General features: G+C 41.4%; 1 long non-coding RNA gene across 1 annotated transcript in view; it reads left to right on the plus strand.

Moving 5' to 3' along the window:
- Nucleotides 1-6,856: 6,856 nt before the first annotated feature.
- Nucleotides 6,857-22,425, plus strand: part of LOC118764173 — an 18,556-nt gene continuing 2,987 nt past the window's right edge. Inside the window, exons 1-2 of the long non-coding RNA XR_004999957.1 lie at nucleotides 6,857-6,869; nucleotides 10,097-10,100. This is a non-coding gene — a long non-coding RNA (uncharacterized LOC118764173). The remainder of the gene's footprint in view (nucleotides 6,870-10,096; nucleotides 10,101-22,425) is intronic.

Below are 22,425 nucleotides of genomic sequence, written 5' to 3' on the forward strand. Positions count from 1 at the left end.
TCTGTAGTGTAGCTAGCGTTATTGCCACCCAGGATAGTCCTTGGGTTTGCTGCGCGGGGCAGTCCTTGGGTTTGCCGCGCGGGGCAGTCCTTGGGTTTTCCGCGCGGGCTAGTCCTTGGGTTTTCCGCGCGGGCTAGTCCTTGGGTTTGCCGAGCAGGATAGTCCTTGGGGTTGCCGTCCTCCACCCCATGTCATGGGCCCATAAGAATACACAAGCTTATACAGCAGACCCCAAATTACTGCCTCAATAAAAGCTACGCTACAAACTAATTAGAAGAAAGTAGGGTAGTCTAAGATCTTTTTTATAGGGTTTGACTGGTTTGATTATGACCGACTTTTTTAGGGTTTGAAAGGTAGAGTAGCCTCTTTAATGGTTCTGTGATTAATTAAAGGAAGGGAGAGGATGTTATCCTCAGACCATAGACTTAACTCGATCGCTTGTGACAGAATGGACTCGCCTAAAAACATGCACCAGCCAAGTGATTGGGATTTTTAACCATCCAACGGAAGGCAGAAACTCTCAACGGCAAGGCAGCGAGAGCTGGCAGACACGTTAGCACGCCGGGCGAAATGCTTTGCGGTATTTCGTCTGCCGCTACGTTCTGAGTTCAAATTCCGCCGAGGTCGACTTTGCTTTTCATCCTTTCGGGGTCGATGAAATAAGTACCAGTTACGCACTGGGGTCGATATAATCGACTTAATACCTATGTCTGTCCTTGTTTGTCCCCTCGGTGTTTAGCTCCTTGTGGGCAGTAAAGAAATAAGAAACTCTCAACGGCCTTCCATAGTTTCTGTCGACCAAATTTAACTTGTTTTCAGTTGCGTGTCTTGCTTTGACATAAGATTATCGGGGATCTCGAGTACTTGAATATCTAGTTGTTTCTTGAGTACTTAAAAAGCTGTGAGCCTTTGAACCCTAAGCTGTTGAAGTATGTAGCCCCGACTTCCAATGGAAGGGCGGAACTCTCTTGGATATGCGGTAACATCAGGCTCGATGATTAGCATACTTTTCGGTAATGAAGTTTGGTGCTAGCCTTTCATAGCTCTTCCATCTATGAGTAGATTAGCTATGCGCAAGAAAAAGAGAATTAGTTTAAATTATCTATCTGTGTATCATACTTAAAGCAGACATATCATTAAAAGCGTAATTAACTGCAGTATTCATCCTGAGATAGTATTTTTTTTAAAAAACGTACAGTGTTAAAAAACAAAGAAATATATCAGTAGCAGACAAAAATCGCCCAACAGCGGATTGCCATCACCGCTGCCATAAGAAATACTGTGTCAAATCAAATACTGCAGTTAATCAGTCCTTCAATGATGGATCTTCTGCTTCAAACACGATGCACCCCCCCCCACACACACACAAGCGCAGGCCACAAGGTTCCGGGTTCAGTCCCACTGCATAGCACCTTGGTCAAGTGTCTTCTACTGTAGTCTCAGGCCAGCCAAAGCCTTGTGAATGGATTTGGTAGACGGAAACTGAAAGAAGCTCGTCGTGTGTGTGTGTGTGTGTGTGTGTGTGTGTGTTGTGTGTGTGTGTGTGTGTGTGTGTGTGTGTTGTGTGTGTGTGTGTGGTGTGTGTGTGTGTGCGCGCGCGCACGCACGTGTGCATATATCTGTTTCAGCCTGTGCTTGTCCCTCACTACCAAATGACAACCGGTATTGAAGCGTTTGCGTCTCCTCAACTTTGCGGTTCGGCAAAATATGCCGATAGAATAAGTACCAGCCTTAAAAAAAAAAAAAAAAAAAAAAAAAAAAAACTACTGGAGTAGATTCGTTCGACTAAAATTCAAGGTGTTGCCCCAGATAAAAGAAAGATATCATCGTACGTTTCTGTCACCTCCTCCCCAGGTGTGGAAGCTTAACACTTTCAGTCCCTTTCAACTGTTGCATTGAAGCTATTTACGCAGCAACTTCGGATTGCTTTGAGCTCTGCCTTCGATTTAACGTCGCGTGAAGACTAAGGTATTGAGCAATAGTCCTCACGAGCGAAAAGAAATACTTTCTACAAAACACAATGAAGTCGCATATGTTTTGGCCGTTCTGTAGCCAAATTGGCCAACTCCGCTTCTTTAAATGAAAAATACCTTAAATCACGAAGTGATAGTTTTGCGCGGTCTGTGCATCTCCGCACTACACCTCGGCAAAAACAACATGGTCTCGGACAAAAATTTAATCGACTACAATGGCAATTTTAGAATTCAGAATTAAAATATTAAGGGAAAGCGTTATAAACAACGCAGAAATAGCTTGGAATTGTGGTTTACGTGAGAGCCATTCCTTTGTCTTTTCTTTCGTTTCTTTATCTAAGGTAGAGTTAATCGTAGTTTATTAAATCATTTACAGATCAAAAGACCGTTGTAGAATTGCATCTCTTACAGAATGTGACAAACTCATTAATCAAAGCATTAGACAGCGACTCACCTTGCCGTTTGACGTACGGTCATTAAGAAAAGAACGTGACAACTGCTCAGTGCTTCATCTTTGCATGCGACTAACTAGTGGATTGAGGCTACGGGTCACAAGTTCAAAATATTAGTTTTTAGGATTCTAAAAGCGACATTTGAAAGCATTCAGGCCCTTTAGTTAGTGAAGTTAAATTTTAGTGTCATTTCTGAAACGAAATTTCGGACGAACAAATGTCTAACTCCCGGATTGTGTTATGTACGGTCATACATATGGATACAAGTAAAAGCTGAGATACAAAACAGATAGAAAGAAAATGGAAAAAGGAGAAAGATCTCTTGTAAGGAATTTTACGGTGAGAGGAACAATTTAGACAATATTCGTTCATCCATTCTTTTCATTCATGAATGTATCGGGTTGTCAGATAAATTCGTTTGTAAGGCGGCGAGCTGGCAGGAACGTAAAAAACATCGGGCAAAATGCTTAGCGGTATTTCGTCTGTCTTTGCGTTCTGAGTTCAAATTCCGCCGAGGTCGATTTTGCTTTTCATACTTTCGGGGTCGATAAATTAAGCACCAGTTGCGTACTGGGGTCGATCTAATCGACTGGACCCCACCCCCAAAAACAAAAAATTTGTGCCTTGAGTAGAAAAGATTCGTTTTTTCTTTGAACGTACTGACGAATTCTTCGAGTTGATAACTGGATGATTTCTACTGTCGGGTTATTGACAAGCTAATGCAGTGTTGGCAAAAAGTGGTGAACAATGAAAGAGAATATATTATCGACTCGTTTGTTAAAATACTTGCAGAAAAATAAGGATTAAATTAAATTGGGAAAGAAAACCCCTGCAAAAACCGAAAGAGTTTATCTGACAACCCCATACAACAATGCAAGTAAGTAAATTTAATGCATGTTTGTGTGTGCATGTATGCTTGTGTGTGTGTGAGAGAGAGAGAGAGAGAGAGAGTTTAAAATGTATGTATATTTATGTGTTCAGTATATGATATCGAATTCATAAAACATACGTAAATACCTTGTATTGGCACAAAGAGTAGCGTAGCTAGGTTGGGGCAACCACAGGAGCCATCCTCTCCGGCCCGTACGGAACTTTCGGGCCTGCTGTATAAACCTGTACACAGGGTAGCAAATTTAAGGGTGACACACGCTCTAGCTTACGTCACTGGTCACAAAATACGCTGAGAAATTTTATATACTTTCGAATTAACTACAATATGTTTGACTCTTCTTTTAGCGAATCAGGTGAGAAGAAAACCAAAAATCACCCTAATGGAATTTAAATTCAGAATATACGATGACAACGCTACATTGGCGTAGCTACAGTGTATCCCACTGGGGTAGTGTCTGGGTGTGCCGCTCCTTTTCGGACCGATACTGCCTATACAGGCTTATACAGCAGAGTGGAGGCTCAATGGCCCAGTGGTTAGGGCAGCGGACTCGCGGTCGTAAGAACGCGGTTTCGATTCCCAGACCGGGCATTGTGAGTGTTTATTGAGCAAAAACGCCTAAGCACCTTGAGGCTCGGGGGGGGGGGGGGGCTAGTGGTGAACCCCACTACTCTTTCACCACAACTTTCTCTCACTCTTCCTATTTCTGCCACAAAGCAGAGGAACCATGGTGTAACCCACTATGGTGTTGTAAAACTTTCAGACCCTAGTCTAGATTGCGAATCTTCTGTACCCCAGGATGGTTCAGCTCTCCACCCGTTAAAAGTCATCGTTTACGGAATGAGGATAACAACGTAGCTTTCGACCCCGTGCAACCGCCAGTCTATCGCGTGTGGTGGGTGGATCTTCAAGTTGCCACACGCATTCTTAGTAGCTTAGAGTAGGCTCGAATTAGAGATTATGGCTAATGGCGTGAGTCCTGATTGGAAGAAGAAGAGTATACAGAAGATTCACAAGTGTTGTTCCCATAAATGCATTGCCCTTCGCAGAGTGGACCCTGGTTTATTTCTAGCTAAGCTACTATAAAACATTCATCCCGGTACCCTATACTTTCTTCAATGTAAGGGTTGATGGTTAAGTGTAAATTTTCCAAAAAAGCGAAGGAGATGGAGTGTGTATTTAATGTACACCAGTCCAAACAATATCACTAATTCTTAGCTAACCCCCGATACCTGGAATAGTAAGTCGAACTTTAAAGGTTATTGAATATAACCGAGGGTATTTCGTTTAATATTTAACATATTTTTGAATCGTTATCTCTGCGCCTTTCAACGATATGTGTGTGTGTATACGTGACTGACGGAGCGTCAGTTTGTATGTATGCACGTACGTATGTATGTACGTATGTTTGTATGTATATGTATGTACATACCAATGCTTTTACTTAATATTCTTTTCTACTATAGGCACAAAGGCCAAAATTTTGGGGGACTTTGCTTTTCATCCTTTCGGGGTCGATAAATTAAGTACCAGTTACGCACTGGGGTCGATATAATCGATTTAATTCGTGTGTCTGTCCTTGTTTGTCCCCTCTGTGTTTAGCCCCTTGTGGGTTGTAAAGAAATAGGTATTTCGTCTGCCGCTATGTTCTGAGTTCAAATTCTGCCGAGGTCGACTTTGTCTTTCATCCTTTCGGGGTCGATGAAATAATTACCAGTTACGCACTGGGGTCGATACAATCGACTTAATCCGTTTGTCTGTCCTTGTTTGTCCCTTCTGTGTTTTGCCCCTTGTGGGTAGTAAAGAAATAGGTATTGCGTGTGTCTTTACGTTCTGAGTTCAAATTCACCCATGTCGACTTCGTCCATCATCCTTTCGGGGTCGATCTAATCCCCCCCCCCAATTTTTCGGGCGTTGTGCCTAGAGTAGAAAAGAATATTCTCTCTAGATTGATGGAGTTGTAACAAAGAAACCACGTCGGCATCACTAGATTCCAGACAACAGCAACGACAATAAAAGAAACATTTATTTATATATTAATCACTCGTTGAACAGAGTGGTACAGTGGAAGCAAGCTGGGCCCATAACGCAGAGGTTCCTCGATCGAAACTAAACACTGAAGAAATGGCTCATATTTTTGATTATGTATACAACACAACTGAGCTGTCCACAGATATACAAACCATATAAATTTCAAGGGACTGCTGAATATTTCCTGGCTTTGGGTAAAAGAAAATACAGGATGATCAGTTAATTATGAGTTTAACATATTCCCCTCTCACACTTATTGTAGCAGTCCTTCAGTTTTTCTAAGCCTTGTAAAAGAACTCCAACTAGGCCTTTCACGATACCCTTGAAGCTAGGGACTTTTCAGCGCCTCCTCGCATTTATACCTGCAGGGTTTGGTACAAATTATATAATGCAATAGAAAGTTATACAAAGCCAAAGGGTCACTAACTGACTGGGGTATATCAGAACTTATGTAGGACCTCTCTACTCAACGCAATGTATGGAGTACTTTTTTACTTAATGTATGCACTAGGCGCAGGAGTGGCTGTGTGGTGAGTAGTTTGCTTACCAACCACATGGTTCCGGGTTCAGTTCCACTGCGTGGCACCTTGGGCAAATGTATTCTACTATAGCCTCGGGCCGACCAAAGCCTTGTGAGGGGATTTGGTAGACGGACCGTCGTATATATGTATATCCATCCGTCCATCCATTTCTGTGTGTGGGTGTGTGTGTGTGTGGTGTGTGTGCATGTGCGTGTTTGTCAGCCCCAACATCGCTTGACAACCGATGATGGTGTGTTTACGTCCCCGTAACTTAGCGGTTCGGAAAAATAGACCGATAGAATAAGTACTAGGCTTACAAAGAATAAGTCCTGGGGGTCGATTTGCTTGACAAAAGGCGGTACTCCAGCATGGCCGCAGTCAAATGACTGAAACAAGTAAAAGAATAAAGAGAGCACTTTGCAAAAATTACTTTCATACCCTTTACAACGATTTTATTTCGATATATACACGCAGGTGCGCGAGAGTGTATATGTTGGGTGACGATTGCCTGTGTGTGTTTAATATCATTTACAATGATTATATACGCACAATATATCCTCTAATTTGCGAGAGTGTATATGTTTGTGGGGAGACGTGTGTTCATGACACAGCCATGGCTAAGTGGTTATGTAGTCGATTCACAACCATGTGGTTTCGAGTTCGAACCCACTGTCTATTACTTTGGGCAGACGTCTTTACCTAGCCTCGAATCGGCCCCGGCCACATAAAGAAATGTGGGATGGGGTGAGAATGGGTGGGGTGAAAACTGTGCAGAAGCCCATCAGATGGATTGTTGCTGTAATTCGAAGATCCAGTCTTGTGGTTCTGATTCTACTTGAGAATTATGTTATGAACATACATCTGTGGAATATTCAACCACCAATTCAATAAAGAATATATAAGGAATTTGCTGTTGATTGAACTGGATGTTCATAACATAGATAGATAGATATATAGATATATGCGTATAGATAGATAGATATATGCGTATATATAGATGTGTGTATATATAGATTGTATGGATAAACAGACAGATATATATATATATATATATATATATATAACTTATAAGCGAGGGCTAAAGAAGATTATTCCAAAGCCAATATACTGATTTTCCACATATAATCCACTTGCTATAGAAATTGAACTGAAGTCGGGCAAACTAATCGTTAGAATATTTAAATTTCGTTATCTCTATATCGAATCAATTTCGGAATTAATCTCATAAAGGATTTGTTCTTCATCGGTAGAGCTTACGAGAGAATATAATTAAGATACTTACACTCGCCTATGGAAAAAGCCGAAGCAAAGAACATAAGTACATTTAAGTACCTCAGTTATATTTAAAAATAAAAATTCTTTGGTCAGTCTCAGAACAACGTGTTGACTGTTCGCCGTTACAGATTGTAATGGTTACCAGTCCCTATAGCAAATAGTAATAAGTCTACTAATAATAATATAGGATGAAGTTTTTTTCTCTACAGAAAAGAATTCCATCAAGAAATGTGGCAGCATATTAAAAAATACCTTTACGGTTAAAATTATAAACAACTTAAAAGCGAGGGCTAAAGAAGATTATTCCAAAGCCAATATACTGATTTTCCACATATAATCCACTTGCTATAGAAATTGAACTGAAGTCGGGCAAACTAACCGTTAGAATATTTAAATTTCGTTATCTCTATATTGAATCAATTTCGGAATTAATCTCATAAAGGATTTGTTATATATATGTATATATATATGTAGTTGAAATTTACAGAAAAACAAAAGACGAAGACAGGTGTATACATAAGTGTGTGTGTGCGCGCGCATGTATATATGTATGTATGTGTATATAATAATGATTTCATTTATTTGCCACAAGGGCGAAGGATGAGGGGTACAATACAAAGTGTAGGGGTTTACATATAACGAAATGATAAAAAGAAGTTAAATAAACACGGTACACACTGAAAAAGAAGGGACATATGCACAGTATACAAAGGTTAAAAAATAAAGATGGCGGGGAGGATGATAGAGATGTAGCCCAACTGATACAAACAGGGCTCTAGGAATAATTGAGAAATCCCACTGTCCGAGATTTCTCTGAAACCCCAAGAGCAAGTTCCTGTCCAATTCCTTCTTTCCGACTCACAGGTCCACACTTAGAGAGGTACCATCCACTCTTGTCATTTTCGTAACTTTCACCCTCTTTTCAATAAACTCACTCGAGGACAGCACTTCTCTTTCCACTCTCAATTTTCTTTTCAAGTGAACCTTGAAAAAGTCAATGAGAACTCTACCAAAGAGGTATGTATCTGTCCTCTTGCCTTTCAGCCTTCAGGCAAAGGAAAACTGCCTTACCTGATCGATTGAAGAAGGGCGGCAGGAGTATCATCACTACAAACTCGGCCGACAAACTGATCTGTCCTACACCTGACAGCAGCTGTTCGACATAACCTCACAAGTCAGCACTGCCTGGACACTGAACGAGTGCATGCAAAACGGTTTCATCACTCAGCGTGCACCTCTGACAAGTCTGTCTAACAGCACATTTGTGCCTGTAGAGTTTATTCGAACCGGTAGTGACCCCGATAGTATTGCCAGGCCAAGGGCATCTGGAAATTATCCATGATAGTTCCCAACTGGAAACTATTCCGGAACAGACCAGTTAGTTCGCTTTCGTCGGCACCCAGAGTCTCCCCGAGAACGCCGTCGCACTTCCCTGCCGCTAATCCTCTATAAATTTTCTAGAGCGGAACATCCACCGATCCCATTGCCTGACTGATAGAAGGCTATGAACTCCTGATGACATTTTAAGTGTTAGGCACCCAGCTTCTGTCTTTTCATCACCCAGGACAGCAGTTCCGTCAAAGAGACAAGCTGCGGGAAGACGAGCCTCACAAACGGAGCCCACACACGCTCACTGTCCAGAAATCGTTGCAGGTGGCATACCTAAGAGCTGCCTGCGGATTAGGAGTCACAGCATATCTAATCCGCCACTCAGAGGATGCTGGCAACAGACTGGCCATTGGAACGCGTCCCTTCCATAAGAATTTAAATAAGAGACACTCCAACCTGGTCAAGCGGTAATCAGGACAAGGCACGACGGTCAGGCAATAAATGATAACGGAGGCTATGTAGGCATTCGCCACCTCTCCCTGATCTTTCAGGGACAGCTTTTTCTTAGCCCATTTTCTGGGTAAGAATGGCCACCCCGTTCGCCACCTTGAATTGTTCTTGTCAACTTATAGGTCGCGACTAAACCAGATCCTGAGCAGTTTAACTGGTCCGTCGGTTCAGCGTCCGGTGGCATCGTCCTGCCTCTCCAGGAGCCCAACCGCAAACCCACCGATTTGTCGGCGTTGATTTTAGCCCCTGCAACCGACTCACGTTCCTATAATAACAATAATAATAATAATCCTTTCTACTATATGCACAAGGCCTGGAATTTGGGAGGAGAGGCCATTCGATTAGATCGAACCAGTACGCAACTGGTAATTTATCGACCCCGAAAGGATGAAAGGCAAAGTCGACCTCGGCGGAATTTGAACTCAGAACGTAGCGGCAGACAAAATATCGCTAAGCATTTCGCCCGGCGTGCTAACGATTCTGTCAGCTGGTAGCCAATAATAATAAAGTGGGCAGTTGGTTAGACTCATGCATAAACATGGTTTGTACACATAATACAAGAGGATATGATAGTTAATCAATGAAGTTTATTATCAATGTATCCAGAACACTTTGTTCCATATCGATATTAGATGAAAATTCCGATAAGATTATCAGTATATACAATATCAATATATAGCAACAAAAGTTACTGATTATGCGATAAGTCTGAGAGTAAAGAGAATGAAATAGGTAGTTACGTACTACATATGTTTCAAAAGACTCACCGAACGCATATTACGCAACTTTAAGATGCTATACAGACGTTCTATGTTCCCTCTCTTCGGGTACTTTCTACCAGTCGCTTACAAGCCCATTGTATATATATATATGTATATGCGTGTATGTGTGTACGGGAATGTATGTGGCGCGCTTACATATACATGCAAGCAAGATAATGTACTAAAAGTATTTAATTATTTATTGATTCGAAGTTATATCTTTGCATTCTTCTTTAATAATCATCGAAGAACGTGATGAGAAGAAACATTCTTTGGAACAAGTTAGCATTGGTCTACCAATGAAAACATTTTCGAATGTATGTGAGTATAGGCGCAGGCATAGCTATGTGGTTAGGAAGGTAACTTTGCCACTATATAGCTTCGGGTTCAGTCTCATTGCATGGTACTTCAACCATAGCTCTGGGCCGACCAATGCCTTGTGAGTGAATTTGGTACTGATACAAGTAGAAGATAAAATTTTGTTGTGTCGGGGGTCATTCATTTTCCACTCATTTATTTATTCCAGAAAGCTTTTCCCTCGCATTTGCGACCATATGAATGGATTTTGAGTGTCCGTTATAACGGACAGTCAGAGTCAAAATCCATTGATACAGTCGCAAATGCAGCGACGAAAAAGCTTTCTGGAATAAATAAATAAATGAATGAATGGAAAATGAACCTGTGAGTGTGTTATATTAAAGCACAATGATCCTCCACAGACGCAACAAAATTTGTTTCAACACACAAATTCACATAAGGAAACCAGATACAAAAATAAAAGATATACAAATACATCTATCGTGGGGAGAGAATTTGGACAATCTTTTATAACGGTTTTCTAACACTGCAACAGGGACACACATTTATTTCTTTATTGCCCACAAGGGGCTAAACATAGAGGGGACAAACAAGAACAGACAAACGGATTAAGTCGATTACATCGACCCCAGTGCGTAACTGGTACTTAATTTATCGACCTTGAAAGGATGAAAGGCAAAGTCGACCTCAGCGAAATTTGAACTCAGAACGTAACGGCAGACGAAATGCAGCTAAGCATTTCGCCCGGTGTGCTTACGTTTCTGCCAGCTCACCGCTGGCACACATTTCTAGGAGCGTTCAATAGTCGATCACATCGTCTTCAATACAGTAAGGCAGTTTATACATGCCGCGAGGGAGAGTTTGTGTGGTCACCTGACTTGCAAGAAATAGTAACTAAATCCAATCAAATCACATCGAGCTGTCTTAATCTTGGGTAGTAGATTCAATTTTATCTTTTGCAGGATTTTGTCCCAAAGAAGGTTTGAGGCTACTGTAGCATAAGGGACTACAAAAAAAAAAAAAAAAAGGGCCTAAAAATTCAAAAGATGTCAACTGGCAGAAAGCATATAAAACTGAATATCACAAACCAGAGAAAAAAAAAGATGGTAGTAAGGAGTTCCAGTTCTAGGGAAGAAATTATTAGAATATAAAATGACTTACGATAGATTTAATCTTAAATATGCTTAATCCGTCACTCAGACTAATCCCATTAACCGGATCCTTGGATGTTTTTAGCCGAGTCCACTCTGTTGCAAAGCAATGGAATCCGGTCTCCGGTTCACCTTTCTGCTTCATACCTGTCTCGGGGGATCCTATAATAAGTCATGGGGACGGTTTGCTCCCCTGACTAAAAGACATAAAATAAAAATTATGATGTCTGACCCTTTTGCGATGCTTCACATGGTTCATACATCCACATAACATACAAGAAACTGCATCACACGATTATTTTGGTTTTTTATCTTTTTGAGGGGCGGGATGGGGTGGGGGGGGGTGTACGGGTTTCAGTCATTAGGTTGCGGCCATTCTGGTGCACAGTCTTGAGGAATTTTAATCGAATGAGTAGACCCCAGTACTTTTTTTTTTCGAAGCCTGTGCTTATTCAGTCGGTGTCTTTTGCTGAACCGCTAAGTTTCAGGGACGTAAACACACCAACACTGGTTGTCAAGCAGACACGCGCTCGCGCAATGGGCTTCTTTCAGTTTCCGTTTACCAAATCCATTCGTAAGGCTTTGATCGACCCGACGCTGTAGAAGACATGCCCAACGTGCCACGCAGTTGGACCGAACCCGGATCCATGTGGTTGGGAAGTAAGCTTCTTACCACACAGCCACATCTGCGTGTGTGTGTGTGTGTATATATATATATACACATATATATATATATATATATATATATATATATATATATATATATATATATATATATATATATATATCAGAGAATGTTTAATACAATAGGACATACAAAACACTGTTCGTAGCCCAAGGTGCGCAGAACTGCACTCGATAGCATTGTAAAAGTATGCAATAAAATTACAATCATTGAAAGAAAAAAAAAATGTACGTTCTCTTATTTGCTGAGGAGCTTTTTAGAGAAACAATATGTTATAAATAGATGTTAAAAACCCGTGTTGAGATGGACAAAGCAGAGTTGTATCAAAACGTAAACAGGTGCAGAGCCACCATACAATACATACGTACGTACGTATGTACATACGATCTGTAAAAATTTCCAGGAGTTAGTCATCTAAATATGAGCATGTCTAGATGTGCAAGTATACATACATAAATACATGTCCACCCTGTTGTTGATGTTTTAATACCAATGAAGGAGCCTTCGATCTGGGTTAGAAACTGGCTCTTTCTTTATTGGCAAGAAATCTTGAAATAAAACTGAATATTGACGTACATAAATACATGCATACATACATATTATACTAGCAGAGATACCCGGCGTTGCTCTGGATTAAAATAGCATAGTTATTTATTGTTTTACTTGTTTCAGTCATGTGACTACGGCCATAGTGGAGCACCACCTGCAGTCGAACAAATCGATCCCACATTTCATTCTTTCTAAGCCTAGTACATATTCTATCGCTGAGTTTTTGCTGAAGCGCTAAGATACGGTGACGTAAACATAGCAACGTCGATTGTCAAGCAATGGTGGGGGTGGAACCAGACAAACACACACACCACTAATATACACATATATACGACAGACTTCTTTCAGATTCCCTGAGAAAATCCACTCAAATAGCGTTGGTCGGACTGAGACTTCACACCTACACACACGTACGTACGTACACACATACACGTGCGAGCACACACATTTATACAAAGATATATATATATATAATATATATATATATATATATATATATATTATATATATATATTATATATATATATATATATATATATATCTATATATATATATCTAAAGTTAATCCAAACAAGAAAACACAAAAAAACACAACAACGCGGGGACGTGAAACAAATATAGTATTATTGGACGCTCAGGAAAGAAGGAAAGAAGGAGGGTTTAACGTTTCGAGCGGAGCTCTTCGTCGGAAACATAGAAGGAACGATCCAGAGAAGGGAAGACAGAGGAAAAAAAATCGCCAACGGTACACACGAGGTCACATTTTGAAAGTTAATCCAAACAAGAAAACACAAAAAAACACAACAACGCGGGGACGTGAAACAAATATAGTATTATTGGACGCTCAGGAAAGAAGGGAAGAAGAAGGGTTTAACGTTTCGAGCGGAGCTCTTCGTCGGAAACATAGGAGAAGGAAAGATCCCGAGAAGAGAAGACAGAGGAAAAAAAATCGCCAACGGTACACACGAGGTCACATATATTTTTATATATATACATACAAAGTTATATACATATACACACACATATATACACATACATATACAAATATATAAATACACACATATAGATACCTATATACACACCTATACAGATACCTACACAAATACATGTACACACACATATATATACATGCAAAGATATACGCATACATGCAAAAATACACATACATACACACACACACATACATACATATAGTGGAATTATTTAAAGTGAAAGACAGAGTGAACTATTGAAAGTGAAAGAATATACTAGTGAAACTAACTTTCACCGTCGAAGTTTTCTCTTTTATTCTTGAAGTTTTGAGACGTAAAACGGAACCAGTGTCAATGTTGCATTGTTTTAATCCAAATAAATTACATGTTGACACTGCTAGGGTCTCATAATATTACCATGTAAAATTTGATTTGATTTGGTTGAGCCGTTTGAGAATGCATTGCGAACAGATAGAGATACAAAGTATTTTATATATGTATAAACTAGCACCGATACCTGGAGTTGCTCGGGATTAAAATGGTACAGTTTGTTTATGTGTATTACAGTTATGTTGAAACAGATGATATATGAAAGTGCAGCATTGACAAAACATTTGTGGAGTAAATGATGAGTTAATTCGATTAGTCCACAAGCAAGACTTCCGTTTGGAGGATTCCATGTTCTAACCTATTTCTTTACTACCCACAAGGGGCTAAACACAGGGGACAAACAAGGACAGACGAAGGGATTAAGTTGATTACATCGGCCCCAGTGCGTAACTGGTACTTATTTAATCCATCCCGAAAGGATGAAAGGCAAATTCGACCTCGGCGGAATTTGAACTCAGAACGTAACGGCAGACGAAATACGGCTACGCATTTCGCCCGGCGTGCTAACGTTTCTGTCAGCTCGCCGCCTATCATGCCCTAACCGATCATGGAAAAATTGGGGTTGGGGGTTTTGAAATTTTAGACCCCACTGAAAAGCTGTCAGTGGATATATCCGCCTTTGAGGCGGTCAGTGCTGCGTGTAACACGACCTATCGTATGGTTGACAGTGAAATGAATTGAGGTGTAATGGAGATATTGTACGTAAATGGGTCCGTTCTGGAAATAGGCTACAACGGGAGACGGTAACGGGGAAGTGAACTGTTGAAAGAGGTCGAGGAAGAGCTGGTAGTGCTGGCAATTTGAAAGCCTTGCAAAAACGACAATTTGAGTGTAGCACACAAATTTGTACAGAATTACCATTTTTATAAGAATGGGATGGATCATATCTGAAAGCAGCTCCTGGTGTTATGAAGAACGAATTCGCATGTGGTCTATTTCTGAGAGCTATTGTATTGGACCTCTGTCTAATATGGCGAGCTAAACATTGTTCTAATGACTCAGCATTAAGTATTGCACCATCCCTTCTCTCTTGAGACTCCATTTGATGTGCTGCAGCATGCCTCTGCTGATCTTGGGGAAAGTCTCATCACCTTTCTCCCAGTTCAGACACTCGCCTCCGCTTTTCTGCAATCGTCCTCGCTTTATACGTGTTTCTGGAGAGATTACGTCTTTTCTTTGGTGACATATTTTTCAATATTGTAAACAAAAAATTATGAACATAGAAAAATACGTTAATCTCTACTTTTATAAGCGGTTGTATGTATATAGTATGCCTGTATTTTTGTATGCAATGTAAATTAACGAAATATAAGCCAATGGACGAAACAGCACATGTATGGAACTGCTAATTTAATGGTAAATGCTACAATAATTATTACAGGGAGACAAAGAATTTTATATTTTACCTTGCAACTGCTGCGATAATTATTAACTGGTAACGGAACGTGTATGTTTTAATGGAAATAAAAATAAAATTTCGTATTGACACTGGCCAGATGGCGCTTCATGCATGTCAATCATTCACTGAGTATATAACACAAGCAAAGGCATAGAAACAAAAATAAAATAACACGTGTTAATTTTTTTTTCTGAAAACATTTAAAGGCGTTAACTGGAGTTTGGGGTTCGAGTAGAAGTCATTCCACCTTTTCATTTATCTTACCATTCTTTTCATTCGATTTTATTTTTTTCCCACTTTTGTGTTTTCTGTGTCCTTTGAGCTGTCCCCTCTGTGTTTCGACCCTGTGTAATTAATAAAAAAAAAATCAAGTCGTCGGTATGTATATGTATGTATAGATGTGTGTGTATGTGTGTGTGTGTATGTGTGTAATAACGTACCGTACATAGTATGTCTATATTTTCGTATGCAGTGTAAATTAACGAAATAGAAACACGTGTATAGAGAGACAAAGAATTTTATATTTTGTCTTCCAGCCTTGCAATTGCTGCGATAATTATTAACTGGTAATGGAACAGTAAATGTGTATTGTTTTAAAGGAACTGAAAATAGAATCTCGTATTCACACTTCACACATGTCAGTCGTCAGGTATGCATGTGTAGATGTCTCTGTGTGTGTGTTTAATTGTTTGGCATCCTTTCTGTCTCGGGAGACAATGGAGTTGCGCATTTTTTTTTTTCTTTTTTTCTAGGTCTAGTCCGGCTGTTATATTTTATTTCCTGTTACATTTCTTGCTGTGGCTGTGTAGTCCTATCCTGGACAAACACTCCCTCTGGCAGGTACTGCAAATGTAGCGAAGACTGTTCCTGGCTGATTGTAGTGCCATGGTCTCTTGTTTATGTCTCTTCCTTTCTTTCCATTTCTCCTCTCTCTTTCTGTCACTCCTCTGTATACCCTCTTTTACTGTACGTCGCCATTCTCCACGGTTGCCGGCGACTGCCTCCCAACCGCTAATGTTGATGTTGCAGGCCTTCATATCCCTTTTGCAAACATCCTTGTAACGCAAGATCGGTCTACCCACAGACCTAGTACCCCTAGCAAGCTCTCCGTAGAGTATGTCCTTGGGGATTCTGCCATCTTTCATACGGCTAACATGCCCAAGCCATCTCATACGTCTTTGTGTGAGGAGTGCAAACATGCTTGGTATTCCTGCTTGCCTGAGGACATCTTTGTTGGGGATATGATTCTGCCATTTGATGTGGAGGATTTTTCGGAGGCAGCGCAGGTGAAAGATGTTTAGGCGACGCTCTTGGTGTGTGTATAGCGTCCAGGTCTCGCTTCCATACAGTAGAGTGCTGAGTACACATGCCTGGTAGATCTTCATTTTTGTGGTCTTGGTCAGCTTATTGTTGTCCCAAGCCCGTTTGGAGAGTTGGGCCATCGCAGCAGCTGCCTTGCCAATGCGTATATTGAGCTCAGCGTCAAGGGATAGGTTGTAGGTGACGGTAGAGCCCAGATAGGTAAACTTCTCCACCTCTTGTAATCTGTGGTCTCCAATATGTATGTTTGGGATGTCCGATGTAGCCTGGCCCATGATGTTGGTCTTCTTAAGGCTGATAGCTAAGCCAAAGTCGTTACATGCTTGCTCAAAACAGTTAATGAGCCTTTGGAGGGCTTCTTCTGTGTGTGTTACCAGAGCGGCATCATCAGCAAATAACATCTCCTTGATCAGGACGTTTCTGATTTTGGTCTTGGCACGCAGGCGCGAGAGATTGAACAGTTTCCCGTCACTTCTACTGTGCAGAAACACTCCATCATCTGATGTCTGAAAGGCATGTGACAGCAAGAGTGAGAAGAAGATGCCAAACAATGTAGGAGCGAGGACACAGCCTTGCTTTACCCCGTTTTTTATTTGGAAGGCGGCTGATGTTGAACCGTTGTGCTGTATGGTGCCTTGCATGTCATCATGGAAAGACTTGATGATCCTCAGCAGCTTTGGTGGACATCCGATTTTTTGGAGCAGGAGGAAGAGGCCTGTTCTGCTTACCGAGTCAAAAGCCTTTGTTAGATCAATGAAGGCCATATATAATGGCATTTTCTGCTCTCTGGACTTCTCCTGAAGTTGGCGTATGGAGAATATCATATCGATAGTTGATCTGCTTCTTCTAAAGCCACACTGCGATTCCGGATAGATTCGAGAAGCAAGTAGTTGTAGCCTGGCCAGGATAACGCGGGCAAAGGTCTTTCCAACAGTGCTTAGAAGGGATATACCACGGTAATTGTTACAATCACCACGGTCACCTTTGTTTTTGTAGAGCGTAATGATGTTGGCATCCCGCATATCCTGAGGGACTGTACCCTCTTCCCAGCACTGACACAGAAGCTCATGAAGGTGCCGAAGCAGGATGGTGTTTTTGCCGGCTTTGATGATCTCTGAGGGGATGCCGTCTTTTCCCGGAGCCTTATTTCTTGCTAGGGAGTCAACAGCCTTGGTGAGCTCTGCTATAGATGGCGGACTGTCAAGTTCGCACATGACTGGCAAGATCTTGACACTCTCGACTGCAGCCTCAGCCACTGTGGTCTCCCGTGAGTAGTGCTCCACCCATCTATCCATTTGCTTGCCTTGATCCCTGATGAGATCTCCAGTAGTTGATTTCAGAGGGGCTGACTTGGTTGCGGATGGACCGAGGGCCTTCTTCAAACCAGCATACATCCCACGGGTGTCGCCCCTGTCAGCAGCTGACTGGATACTCTGACAGATTTCCTGCCAATACCTATTTGCACAGCATCTGGCTGTCAGTTGGGTTTTATTTCGTGCCTTTCTGAGTTCTTCGAGTGACTTTGTAGAAGAGTCACTCTTGTATTGCACCAGAGCTGCACGCTTTGCTTCGATAACTGGCTCCAGCTCTGAGAGCCCAGCATTGAACCAATCTGGGTTTTGCCTTTCTCTCATGCCGAAAGTATCCAATGATGTCGTATACAAGGCTTCCCTGATATAGTCCCACCTACTTTCAGCAGAGGAGGTTGGGCAGCTACTGAGGGCAACCTTGATAGAAGCAGCAAAACATTTTCGCAGTGTAGGGTCCGAGGTTCTGGCGGTGTTGATGCGTGGTCGGCCCACTTTCTTGGAGCGATGGACTTTTTTAGGGAGAATCCTCACCCTGCTTCTAATTAGTGAGTGGTCTGTGTCACAATCCGCACTGTGGTAACTGCGGGTCAATAGAGTGGAACTCAGAAAGGATCTCCGTGTAATGATGAGATCCAGCTGATGCCAGTGGTGAGATCTTGGATGTCTCCAGGATGCCTTGTGGGATGGCTTGCTGGTAAAGAATGTGTTTGTGATGCACAGGTTGTGGTATGTGCAGAATTCGAGTAGTCTCTGACCATTGTCATTCATGTTGCCAATACCAAAGTGTCCAACACAAATGGGCCACGAATCATGGTCAGATCCCACGCGAGCGTTAAAATCCCCTAGAAGGTAGATATTTTCAGTCGTTGGTATATTTTCTAGGACACAGTTGAGATCTTTGTAGAACTGGTCCTTGGTCTCCTCTGAGCTGTAGAGAGTGGGAGCATAGATGCTGAGTAGATGTACTGAGCCAGAAGAAGTCGAGAGGCGCAGTGAGAGGATACGCTCAGTGCCTCCCGATGGTGGTTCTATTGAGGAGAGTAGTGAGTTTCTCACTGCAAAGCCAACGCCATGTTGACGAGGTTCTTCTGGATCTCTTCCCTGCCAAAAGAAGGTGAAGTCCTGCTCTTTGAGTCTGCCGTTTGAGGGAAGTCTTGTCTCCTGCAGCCCAGCAATATCTATGTTGAGCCTCTTTAGTTCACGGTCAATGATGGCCGTTTTCCTTGTGTCTTCAATACTGAGAAGATCGTCAGATATTCCAGGACACATGGTCCTGACATTCCAGCTTGCCAACTGCAGAACTGGTGTTTTCTTGAATTTTAGTTGCTTGCCTGGTGCAGAGGTTGCAGGCCGCTTTTCGAGTCGTACTCTTAGCTCCAAGCACCCAATGGAACAGGCGGCTTGTGGCGGGTCAGCACCTTATTAACTGGGGGCTGCCCAGCTTGAGGTGGGCAGTAGCTAACCAATAGGACACGGAAGTCCCTCCCACCGGCAGAGGTAACCCGTAGCGTCCATATTTTACGCCAATCTGAATGGACTTATCACTCGTAACTGTTACCTCCCGTGTTGTTTCTGCAGCTTTTTACAGCAGCACTGAAGTGTCCTCTCCAGTTTTGCGCAGGCCTGGGCTATAGATAAGAAAGTCCTGGGTAGCCCAATCGTCAGGTTTCCTCTCTCGACCTTGCTGATGTAGTCCAGTGGAGTGCAGTGCATTACGTTTGGCACCAGCTTGGTTGCAGGAGCTGCCGGAAGAGTGTCGAATCGAACACTAGACCGCCTTCGGGGCTCCACTCCGGATTTCATTGAAGGTTGTCTCCTTTCCGTAACCCTGGATAGGGGCCCATACCGGGTACTATATATAGTATGTCTGTATTTTTGTATGCAGTATAATTAATCCAAAAAAATTACTTGTTGACACTCCTGGGGTTTCATAGTATTACCATGTAAAATTTGATTTGGTTTGGTTGAGCCGTTTGAGAATGCATTAGGAACAGACAGAGATACAAACGATTTTATATATATATACGAGCAAAACGCCCCCCACCCTGTCCAATGGACGGTGCTGAGTTGTCAAACATTTAAACCAAATTTTCTCAAAACAACTTGTCCGACTGTCCCATAAGCCTCCCCTTTGAGAAACATTGATTTAACCTAAATTTGAGACACCAGCAAAAGAAGAAATAAAGATAGACTTTTTTTTCTATTCCAAAGGAAAACGATTTCCCACTGCTTTATCGATCGCATTCTCACCTGGAATCGATTTTTGTAATTTTTTCAAGACTTATACACGCCCTGATACCGTCGGTATCTAATATCAAGTTTGAGCGCAATCGGATGGAGGATGCCCGAGATTCTAGAAGACACACACACACACACACACACACAGAACGGATTTTATATAAGAGATAGATAAGCAGAGTGGCGCAATGGGAGCGTGCTGGGCCCATAACCCAGAGGTCCATAGATTAAAACTACGCTCTGCTAAGTGTAATTATTTTGAAGGCGCAGGCGTGGCTGGGTGATAAAAAGCTTACTTCCCAACCACATGGTTCCTGGTTCAGTCCCATTCCGTGGCACCTTGCGCAAGTGTCTTCTACTATAGCCTTCGGCCGACCAAAACCTTGTGAGTGGATTTGGTAGACAGAAACTGAAAGAAGCCTGTCGTATGTGTGTGTGTGTGTGTGTGTGTGTGTGTGTGTGTGTGTGTGCGCGCACGCGCATGCGTGCATGCGTATGCGCGTGCGTGTGTCTTTGTGTCTTTCTGTCTGTGTATTACTGGAACAGCAGATTCCAGGATCTAATATTTGTAGTTGCTGATTCAATGAGCGTCCGATGTTCTTGCTCTTTCTGATATTCTTGCTTTGTCTGTCTGTCGGTCTGTCTACCTCTCTCTCTCATCTCTCGTTCCCTTCTCACTCTCTCTACTTTTCACTCTCTGTCTTCCTCTCTCTCTCTTCTTTCCTTGTTCCCCAGGACAGAAATTCCCTAGGTTGGGTCTTACATAACTGTAACAGCTACATTATCTACTCTGCACTGTAAGTCTCATTGCTTTTGAATAACCCCCAAATCTCCCTGTAATTTTCGAGGGTCACTAGGACATATATGTCGATACTGATTTCTCCCGACTCTTTATTTTTTTGTCATCACACTTACCACTCGCCCAAATAACACTACAAGGTTGACAACTATCCAATACTCTTAACTGGTGTATCTGTGTCCTCCTTCTTTCCTTTTTACATACAATCTTGACACATTACTCTTGCGGAGTAGTTCCTTGTTCATTGTCGTTAATTTACGTGTTCTCCGTTCTATCTCTTGTAATTCATGCTCCTTCCAAGATACTATTCTTTCTCCATATCTCATCAAAGCACCAGCATACGTATTAAATCCTCTAATTTTATAACGGCCTTTTAGCTTCGATTGGGGCCCAAGCCGAGTTCTCCTCAAATATTCTTTCCTGTACATTTCTTTCATCTTATGTCTTTCAGTGATACTCAGGTACCCATATCCTTCCTCTCCAGCTTCCTTTATAGTTTCACCACTTTTCAGCTTTTACTGATTTTCTGCCTTTTGAGAATCATTACACCACATTTCTCGATCCCAATATCTTTGCTAATCATCTGCACAGTTGTCGTCAAACTCTCGGGTTCTTTCTCAGTTTTAGCGAATAGCTTTAGGTCATCCATAAACCACAGGTTGTGTACCTTCACCCAGCCTAGAATGTCTTATTTTTGCAACGTGCTTTCACTGCACTACCGAGCGCAGCTCTGTGTGTCTTGGGTATGTGCTGTGGTTTGCTGTGATACTCTTATGGTTACTGTATTGAAAGTATTTTGCGTAGGTTGTGGGCAGTGCTTAGTAATGCAATTTTCTATATGTTATATATATTTTAGTCCTGGTGTTTTTGTTATGTACTTGTCTGAATATATTATTATTATTATTATTATTATTATTATTATTGCCTTTTATAAAAACAAAATCCATTTGTCATGACTTGGAAAATATTCATGTCTTGCTGTGTCATTAATTTCTTTATCGTTTAATTTCCTTTTCTGTTTGGTTTCTCTGTTGTTATGTTCACTGGAGTTTATCGTAATGGGTGGGGCCACTCTGGATAAAAATAGTCATTTACGGTGAATGTAAACGTAACAAAATCATGTTTAAAATATATAAAAAGTATATACCTTGGCGCTCTTTCAGTGCGAAAGCAATATCCTTGAGGCGTTCCAGAAAGGTTTTCCGAAGATGGTATCTAGAGAGAAACGCCCTTTTTTCTTGTTCCGCTTGTTCCGCAATAAACTGCAGGTCTTTAGGTCTTTCTTCATCAGGCATTAATAATAATAATAATAATAATAATAATAATGATAATAATAATAATAATAATAATAATAATAATAATAATAATAATAATAATAATAATAATAATAATAATAATAATAATAATAATAATAATAATAATAATGGAAGTGTTATCATGTACATTGGTTTGTCTTGATATAAAAGATGGGCTACAGCAAATATTCTGCTCAATATCACAGATTTGCTTGTCAGTTGTTTGACCATAACCAGTTGAGCATGTCCATTGGTGGCT

Source organism: Octopus sinensis, linkage group LG7 (assembly GCF_006345805.1).
Source record: "Octopus sinensis linkage group LG7, ASM634580v1, whole genome shotgun sequence".
Taxonomy (NCBI): domain Eukaryota; kingdom Metazoa; phylum Mollusca; class Cephalopoda; order Octopoda; family Octopodidae; genus Octopus; species Octopus sinensis.